Below are 9,803 nucleotides of genomic sequence, written 5' to 3'. Positions count from 1 at the left end.
GGGTTGTTTGTAAACTCTCAGATGAGTTGGTGACTTGTTAACTCATTCAAGGCCAGCCGAGGGAAAAAAATGGATCTTTGACGTCTTTCGCCGTCAATGGCAGTAAACGACTTGGAAAATAGAAGAGATTGACTTCAACATCCTGGTTCACACACGCGTCTCACAGTTCAGAGGTCGAGGGTTCCATTCTGGCTCCGGCCTTCCTGTGTGGATTTTGCATGTGCTTCCGCTTTTCTGAGGGTCCGCTGGTTTCCTCCCACATTTCAAAGACAGCCATATTAAGTTTTGAAAAGTCCCCTAGGTGTGATTATTTGTCTGGCAACCATTTCGGGGTGTGCCTGGCCTCCCGCCCAAAGACGGCTGAGATCCGGCATGTCCGCGACCCTCATGAGGAGAATCGGATCTCATCATGGATGGAGCGTAATTGCAGAGATGGGCATTCAGTCCCAAGGACGGGTCGGTCCGTCCGTTCATCCTGGACGGAATCCCATTTCTTTTGGGCCAGAGGGGCGGAAGGCGAAAAAAGTTCATCTCAACCTACTCTTGGCTTCCGTTGCAGATCGCAGCAGAAAATGAATGAGCACTTATTTGTTTGTGGTGTGTAGAAGCTTTTTCAAACCAACGCCGCCAACATCTGCTAAGATCGATGTGGAAAGGACACTTGAAAGTTTTGCGGCGTCAGCGCTTTGTCTGCAAAACTGCAGCTTTACAGATGCCGCCTTGGCTAGCGGGGAGTGTGTCGCATTTCGAATGAAAGACTTTGTCATGTAAGATGTTACCAATGTTACGGGAGTTAAGCACACACACACAAAAAAACAACAACAAAAAAAGATTGGTCCGTGATATAGCAGGAGCATTATGAGTCAGCCGTGATATAGTGGGGGATTACTGTCATCATTTCGTCAAAAATGATTTGACGATGTTCAGCCTGAGAACCGGTGCCGTAAATTGTGTTCAAGAAGCGTTTCTTCCAGTCTTGCTGGATGACGATCATTTCCGGAAGGTGAAAGACAGTTCAGGAATGAAACGGAACATTCCATTTTTTTGGGACACGCACGCCACGCCTCGGCCTCTTGCAGCCAATGTAATAATGAGAGGAACGTGAGTCTGGAGGTCACTTTTACACGCTAATTAAAGCAGCTCAAGCGTTTGCTCGCCGAACGCTTCCGGAGCTTGAACGAAGTGTCCGGAAAACGTCAAAAGTGCTCCGCGGCTCTCGGCCGGAATGTCTTTCCCAGACATGGAATTTGCGCACGAACCCGACGCCGAGTTGACGCACTTTTCACAGATGTGCATCCTGGTCACATGGCGGCCCTCAACGGGATACGCCACGACAACATCAGCAAAGTTGTGAGCCGTGACAAAGTCGACGATAAAAGAAATATAGGGCGTCCCCGAAGTCACGATGCGCAACGGCCCCCAATTTCGTTTCAGGTCCTCTCAGCATTCGACTGAAATGGACTTGCAGCTTTTGAAAGCAGAAGCCATTGACATGCAAAACGGACGCCTGGCAAAACGTTTTGGAAGCAAAAATGTTTACAACCTCTTTAGCGGAACGGTTCGGCCCTCCGACCCGGTTGGACGCCCGTTTACTTACACTCGGTACATTCATGGAGAAGAAGAAGGAGATGAAGAAGACCATCAAAAGGTAAGTGCATTTGAATATGAGATTTGGCCAGCTAATGCCGTTAGCATCTCTCCCGCGGCGGCGTCATGCACGGACGCTTTTTATTTATTTATTTATGTTTTTCTTTTTAGATCAAAAAAAGTCACTGTATTCAATAAAAAAAAAAAAACAACAGCCATGAGCAAGTTGAAGAGGTCGTCAAATCCAAGCAGGTCTGAGGCTTAATGGATGGATTCATCTTGTGTTTGTTTGGCAATGACAATCCACGTCCAAGAAGTCATTGTCAGCACGTCTGAAATGGGCCATTTGGTGCGGCCGGAATGCTTTTAAAAAGAGTCCAACTTATTGAGTGACACGTCTGCGCGACTTCCTGTTGACGTTGCGGTGCACTCGCTTGCGCCTAATGACTCTTTAGTGGACTCGCGCACCAGATGACGAGGCCATCGAGAAGCAAGTACTCATTATCAAGTCGCCCACTTTTCTGCCGTGGACGCGCGGCCGAGCGCTTCGTGCGTTTATGCAACTAAGAAGCACAAAGCAAATAAAAGTCGCTTCATTTGATCACTTTGGACCCGCTGGAAAACCCCACCGAGTTGATTCGGTTTTATCGATTCACTGACTCACCAAAAACATTTCATGAAATCGACTCATTGACTGGAGTTAGCCAATACGTCGTCGCAAGTGGCTCAAGTTCGTCGACCGAATGGACCGTCGAGGTTCACCGACTCCAGTCAGAGCAACTTACCAGAAACACGTCAGACTCATTTGATTCGTCGCACTTTCAACGCTGCGATCGTTTGGTGGAGTCGAAATGTTTAAATCAGCTGGCGAGTGACTTTGAGTGACTTCCTGATACCGCCAGCATTATGGGAGATGTAGTCGGCTCACGGCAATCGTACCATTGACACCGAAAGGGTAAATTATTTGGAGTCGAATTATTTTTAAATTGTATTGCTGTTAATATTAGTGATGATTTTTGGATTTATTTGTCGTCTGTTCATTTCATGCATTTATTTACACTCAGATGCAATCATGCCGACTTTGAATGCTTTTTATTTGATTGAAACTTAAAACTGCGCATTTAACATTGCTTAAATTATTTACCTGTTCATTCGATTACATTCGCTGAAGACGGCATTGCTTGTGCAGTTGAACATCTCAAAGCCAAGAGTGAAATAAAAAAAGAGGAAAGGTGGAAGATTTACACATCGTGGTCAACCCTTTCCGTGGGGAAAGCGGAACAGTTTTACTGCTTCCAGTTAGCCAACTTGGAAAAGTTGGATCGAGCCACAAATACGAACGCAGTTGTTTCAGTTCACGAGCAATTCCCTGACTGGAGCTAGCGGACTTGGAAATACCAGAGAGACTCGGTTGTTTTGTTTGTCGCAATTCACTGAGCCAAGTTTGCAGACTCGCCAGACAGACGCAGAATCAGAAGAGTCAGTTTTACCGACTCGCCGATTCGAGTTAGCAGACTCATCGGAAACGATTCGAGTCGGGTCTTCGATTCGAGTTAACAAATTCACAGCAACTGCGCCAGATTCAATTGGACCAGTTCACCGAGCCGAGTTAGCGAGCTAACCGGAAACACTTTGGACGGAGTAGATTCGGTTCATTGACGTGGAAAGAAAACGACATACTCAGTTTATCGATTGTATCAGATTGCGAAGTCCAATTCGTAAATTCACCTGAAACGGCGCAGACTCAAGTGAACAGGTTAAATCGGTTTACGGACAAGTTAGCGCACTCGGCTGATTTGCTCAAATTGGCTAAGTGGGCCGAGGGAGCGAACTTAGCCAAAATTGTGCGCCGACTCACAAGAGTCGTTCAGATTGAATCAGTGCGACTGCGACGCGCTGACTTTAATGACTCAAATGAAATGAATCACTTTCGCGAAGACTAAGATCCCATCAAATGAACCGCATCGGGATCAGGACAAATATGAGGAAATAATACACCATCAAATTAGATTTAAATGATACAAAATTAGGACACGGGAATGAAAAGATGCAGCAAAAAATACGCGTTTAAGAATCGACACGCTTTGCACTGGAGTGCCGCATGAGGTGTTGAGTGAGTCAAAGACTTCGTTCCGTGCCAGCAAGTTCTTAATGAAGGCAGTTGGGAGATAATGAGTGTATGCGTGTGTGTGTGCGCGTGTGTGTCAGCGTGCAGCTGACGCCACACAAAATTCCCATGCAAAGCTCCAAGCGGCGGGACAAATGACTCCGGCAACAAGCGAGGCGAGCAGCAATCGATGGCAGTTTATGGACGTGGAGCACGCGTCCGTGTTCTCGGTGGGTCACGATGGCGTCACGGAGCAGATGGGGGGGCCTTGAACGCATCAGCACTGCGGGGTCTGGCTCAGTTACGCATCAAACAGCTTCAAATGCGGCAGGAGTTGAAAAGTGGATCGACTCCCGAGCGGATCTTTCTTCCGCTCTTGCCGTCCACTCGAAACAAAAGGTGACAAAGCACGACTGCCAACTACGAACAAGACTTGAAATTCAGACTACTCAAGACGTCTTTACCAAATGTCATCTTTCATGTTCAACTGGGGCAGAAGTCAACTCAACTTTATGGGTCCAATTTGACGGAACAAGTGCTTGGATCCTTTGGTCGGTTCCGAGACATTTTCTCATGCAACTGAATTCGGACGAGTCTCAAAACTTTTGACCGTCGCTGAATATTTGCATTTGTAGATGTAACCCATATCCCCAACACAAATAAGATCTTACGGAAACTTGTAGTTGGAGCAAGTACGACCGCTAATCTATTGTGCACACGCACACACACAAGCTGAGGCCCTCCAAAATCCCCGTGGCGCCCCTCCTGTACGCTATGATCACTCAACCGCTGCATTCCAGTCAAACACACCCACACGATGTTCAGCCATCGCAATGACAATCTCAATCTAAAACGGGGACGTTCCCACCGTATTGCAGGTGTTATCCCAGCGCGCGCACGCACACACGCACTCCTTGCTTTCCTGCCAATAGCAAAAAAGCGTGACCTTTGCGTTACTTGCGCTGACTCTGCATTTCGCTGCTTTGCGCTAAGTGATTACGCTGCTGCCGGTGTGCGTGTGTGCGCGTGTGTGCGTATGTATCAGAGAAGGAGAGAGAGAGAAAGAGAGCGACCTTTATTTCAGGCTAACAACAATAACGCTCCTGTAACTCCTTTTAGCATCGACGTCATTACACGAGGTAACCTTGTTAGCAACCAATCAACGGAAGTCAAAAGGCTGGAAAGTTGGAAGTCGAGCTCAGCGTCAGCACTGGAAACGGAGAGAAAATAGAAACTCGAACGAGGATCAAGAGGATAAATCGGTGACATCAAAAAATAAGCGCAGAGAATGTCGAGGAAGTCGAGTTATGCTACGCTAACCTGTAGCATTCGCTTCAGTCAATAAATCTCTCGTAAAGCTCAAAAATGTCAGTCAACGTTTTGGAAACGTCACTTTTCCAGATGCGGGCGAAAAAAAGAAAGGCACAAATCCAAACAGGTAAATTCTTCCGCTGTCAGGCCGGCGAACGATCGCATACGGAAGAAGACCGAACCGCAAGCCGGAATTAAACTGCAAACAAGAAGCGAAAAGCTTTTACGTTTGTTTTCTTCAGACAATTTTGTTTCCAGTAGAGGCAAACATCTCGTACTTTGCTGATGACAGATTCGGCTGTCACTTCAGTCTTCGACAGAGCCAAAACTGTCAGCAAGATTCGAGATTTGCTTCTGTGCTGGCAAAACAATGTCTGAACAAAAGTCACTTCAAACCTACAAAAAAAAAAAAAAGGAGAAGACACGATGTACACCATCGGCCAACAAAAAAGGAGAAAAGCTTCCGCACTTGTGAGACACGTTCAAAAAGAGACGTAAGCATCCTCCAACAAGAAAGACAAAAAGAGTCCCAAAAAAAAAAATGGAACCAATTTGGGCTCTTTGTTTCTGAGGACCACAAAAGACCCCAAGAACAGGTGGCCAGAACTTATTGAGGTTTTGCGTTCTTCAAAAACTGAAGAATCATCAAACACGTAAAGAGAACAGGTTCTAAGCCAAAAAAAAAAAGAACGAAAAAAGAACTTCATCAACAACCACCACAAGCACCTGTGGCGTCATGGACAAATCGCCGCTAAAAAAAATAAAAATAAAAAAAATAAAGCTTTTTGTCCGTAAAGTCATGGTGGCAGGAAGCAGAATCACAGACTGGACTTCAGCCAAATACGGCGACAGGAGCAAAATATATTCCGGCCTTTTAAGACAGTTTCAAACATGACAATAAAACGAGTGTATAAACACACACATTACTTTACTGAAGAAAGCAAGAAGAATATGCTATTAAAATTAATCAGAACGACTTAGAACAAGTACTCACATCGTCATTGACGACTGCACCGCTATGAGCTGAATGACGAACGAAAACGCTAAACAGGAAACGGGAACCTGAAGCGACCCTTCAAAATAAAAGATTCGCCTTTCAGAATAAGACAATTAAACGACTCGAAGAATTCTTAACAACATTCATTGATTGGTTTTTTTAAACCGCCGAGGCCGTTTGAGGTGTTGGGGAGCTTGCGGAGTCCATTTTGGTGAACTTCGGAAGTAAAAAGTTGACCGATCACATGGAAACGCTCGCATTGACTTGATGGCCAATTTCAAAGTCTTCTGCCAGCCCGAAATGCTTCGCAAGCTTTTGGAGCGCCTGGAAAGAACCAATCCAAAACGAGGACCACATCCGCTCATCCCAAATTTAACCTCACAATCACGTTTTTCAAGATCCTGACTTGCCTGGGCACGGCCACGCCAGCTGCGGTTCGGGCCAGCACCCCCCCCCCCAGTTGGCACGTGATCGGCCAGCAGGGGGCGTAAGGGGCACAGCGCGATCATTACCACCAATCAACCTGAGCGCGCGTCCAAGTGGAAACCGACAGGAGGGATAAAGGTGGCACAAAAAGGTGCAATTTGGTGGTCCAGATGCGAAGTGGAGAACAGGATGAGGCCTTTTATCTGACAGTCGGAGAAAAACAGTCAATCAAGCGTCCGCCTGCCCCGCCGCCCCAAGCGGCGCTTTGTTTTGTCTTCAGCTCGCCGTCCTTCTCGACCGCGTCCAACTCCTGACCGTCGCAGCGTGACGTCAGCGTTAAGTCTCACTAATTAAGACTTCACGCTGCTCGACTTTAAACGCGGCCCGACGAGCACCCGCCGAGCCCGAGCGGAGGCCCCCCCCCCGCCTGCAACCCGCCGTCCGCCGACCTGCTCGTTGATTCAATTTGACGCCTGCCGCGCTTCACCTCACCCTCGCCTCGGCCCGCCACGCACGCACGCACACGCGCACAATGGCGTTGCTCACGTCCTTTTGTCCGTTTTGCGGCCGTCGCTCCCTGCCTGGCTTAGATGATGGCGGTTACGTTTAATGAAGTCAAACGCGTCTTTGTTTCAAAACATTGTGTCAATGATGACGGCCGACGCTCACAAGTGCTGGTGGGATCCAAAATGCACTCAAAGACAAATTCGGATTAGTTTGATTTGTGCAGACAAAACACGACTGTGGATTGGCGATGTTGGAAAACACTTTAGAAAAAATAAATAAGATTTCACTTCACGCATCGTTGATATTTTTGCATTGGAAAACGTAACCAAGCAATGAGAGCGTGTGATTGCGCAACCATCTAAACCAACCAATTAAGCAACCAATTAACAAGTGGACGGCCAGCTAAATTATCTGACTGACTGAAATTATTTTTTTGGAAACATTTTTTATCATAATGCATCCATAATTATCAATTTGTTCATTGTTGTATTTTTTTTTTGTCATGTTAAATTAAAATGGCGTCATTCTCTCATTCTCCTCGGTTAGTGAAAATGTTTTTCTACAATTTCCGCTTTGAGTTGCAAAACACAATTTTGTTAAATATTTAAACTATCCAGTAAATACAAACTAATTGATTGCCTATATTGTGATGACAAACACATACACATTAGAAGTCTTTGTTATTAATATCTTTTTTTTTTTCTTCATCATCTATGACTGACCTGCTAGAAAAAATTAAATGTGGACCTGAGCCACAAATGTTTTCCTTGAAATATGCACGTTGGTGCATTCAAGTTTGGATGACATGTAGAAGTCACTTGCAAGCGGCTTTTTATGTCTTTGATATTAATTAATTATTTATTAATTAATTAATTGATTGCAGATGGTCCTCAATGGACCTGAGGAAGTTCTTCATCTCGCGTCCCTCGGGGCTTGCGAGTGACAAGAGGTGCAAGTGGTGACTCCTGTGGTGGTCACATGACGTCATGGGGCCCAAATGGTCGCAGCTGCCGGATTGCGGTGCCGGGCCGGTGGACGCACACGAGCAGGTGACGCCGTAGCTTTGGCGATGGACAATGGAAAACACGCCAGACAGACGTCCCTGAAAGCAAATGCATTGCAGACGGAACGGAACGGAAAAAAAAAACAGGAATGCCGCACCAAAATGTGACATCACACACGGGCCTGAAAATTCACACAAGATCGAAGAAACATCTTCTTCTTCTTCACTTTATGGAACCAACCATCTTTGTCTGAAAGAATCTCACATGAACGCAGCTCGATCGGATTGAGCAAAATCATCGCCGACTTTAAGGACATTTTTTCTCAAAGAGAAAAAAAAATAAATCCGTGAGGTGGCGGGAATCCCTTCAAGAAAGTCGTGCGCTGATGTGACGATAACACAACACTTCTGCTGACTGATTCATGAAGTGCGGAAAGACGACGCGTTCGCATTGAGCTCGCTGAGTGCCGCCGACGCGCCTGCACCAACACGCAAAAGCGTTAGCGCTGATGGATTAGCCGCGGGTTAGCAAAGTGACCGTTATCGGACCCGCATGCCACTGAGCATTAAGTAAGTATCAGCTTTCTCCTTCTAATCTGAGGTTGGGGGCGACGGGGAGTTTGGCAGCGTTGTCACTTGGCTAAACAACACGTACGGCTTTGATAGCGGTGCTGCCGGGTTAGCGCCGGCCGGGGGGGGATTAAAGGCGGCCACTTAAAGTGGGAGGGGCCGGATTAGGGACGAAATCGGAGCAACGCAGACCTTCTCTTAATAGCTCGCCATGTTTGCGAACGGGGGGGGGGGCGGCAGGCAAAGTAGTGCTGGGTGGTCAGTCGGCATTTAGGTGCGAAATTCAGGTGCAAATTAAAGGAAAAGGTTGCATTTGTTTTCATTTCATCTTGGAGGGAAAAAACATTTTCTGGAAAAAACATTTGATATATATTTTTTTTCAAGAAAATAATTTTTCTAGATTTTTTTTAAAGTACAACACACAATATTGGTCTAGAAATGTTTTTACTTCCGATTTTTGAATTTTTTCTTTGTAATTCTCAAGAATTCGTGAAAAAAAATCTAAAAGTCGCATCTCGAATGTCATTTAAAAAAATAAAATAAAATTACACTTGACAAATTTGGAAATGTTCTTAAATATTTGGAATGTCTTTTTAGGGGTTTTGCAAAGAAAAAGCCCATATTTTTCTTGATAAAATTTCTTGATACAAATGTTGAAATCCTCAAAAATTCACAAGTAACTCCTTTCAAAAAGTTACTCGAAAGGGGAAAAAATATTGTTTCTAGTTTTATTTTCTTTATAAAAATGTAGAATTTTGCTCGAAAATTCATGACATTAAAAAAAAGTAAGAAAAAGTAATTTTTTTGGACAAATAATTTCTAAATACAAATTTGCAAATTTTCTAGAAAATTTCTATTATGATAAGACTCGAATGATTTTTCATTTTTTTTTACAAGAAAAAAAACAGTTAAAAAATATTCGAGGAGGAAAGTGACTGCGGGTGGTCAGCCGGCGTACGGGCAGGACATAGAAAAAGCATCGGCGATGACAACCAAGAGGCTGCCCGGCCGGCGGTGGCCGTCAAACGCTTCATTTAGCCACCACCACAGGTGACGACAGTCGCCGCACATGACAAATTACCGTGAGGCGCAAAAAGCAAAAAAAAAAAAGAAAAAAGGGGGCCACCCGGAAAACAAGGACCATTGCTCTTCAAGCTCAACAACAACCAAAAAAAACTTCATTCCAAAGGTGTTTCTTTCATTTTGATTTCCAAAATGATGGTTTTCAAGCACCACGTTTAATTTTTGTAAAAAAAAAAATTTAAGATGCATTTTTGAGAGATTTTGGGTGAAAA

The sequence above is a fragment of the Idiotropiscis lumnitzeri genome, chromosome 7 (assembly GCF_059441095.1).
Source record: "Idiotropiscis lumnitzeri isolate Australia: NSW breed Sydney's pygmy pipehorse chromosome 7, RoL_Ilum_1.0, whole genome shotgun sequence".
Lineage (NCBI taxonomy): Eukaryota > Metazoa > Chordata > Actinopteri > Syngnathiformes > Syngnathidae > Idiotropiscis > Idiotropiscis lumnitzeri.
The sequence above is the reverse complement of the archived record's forward strand: the minus strand, read 5'-3'. Positions refer to the sequence as shown.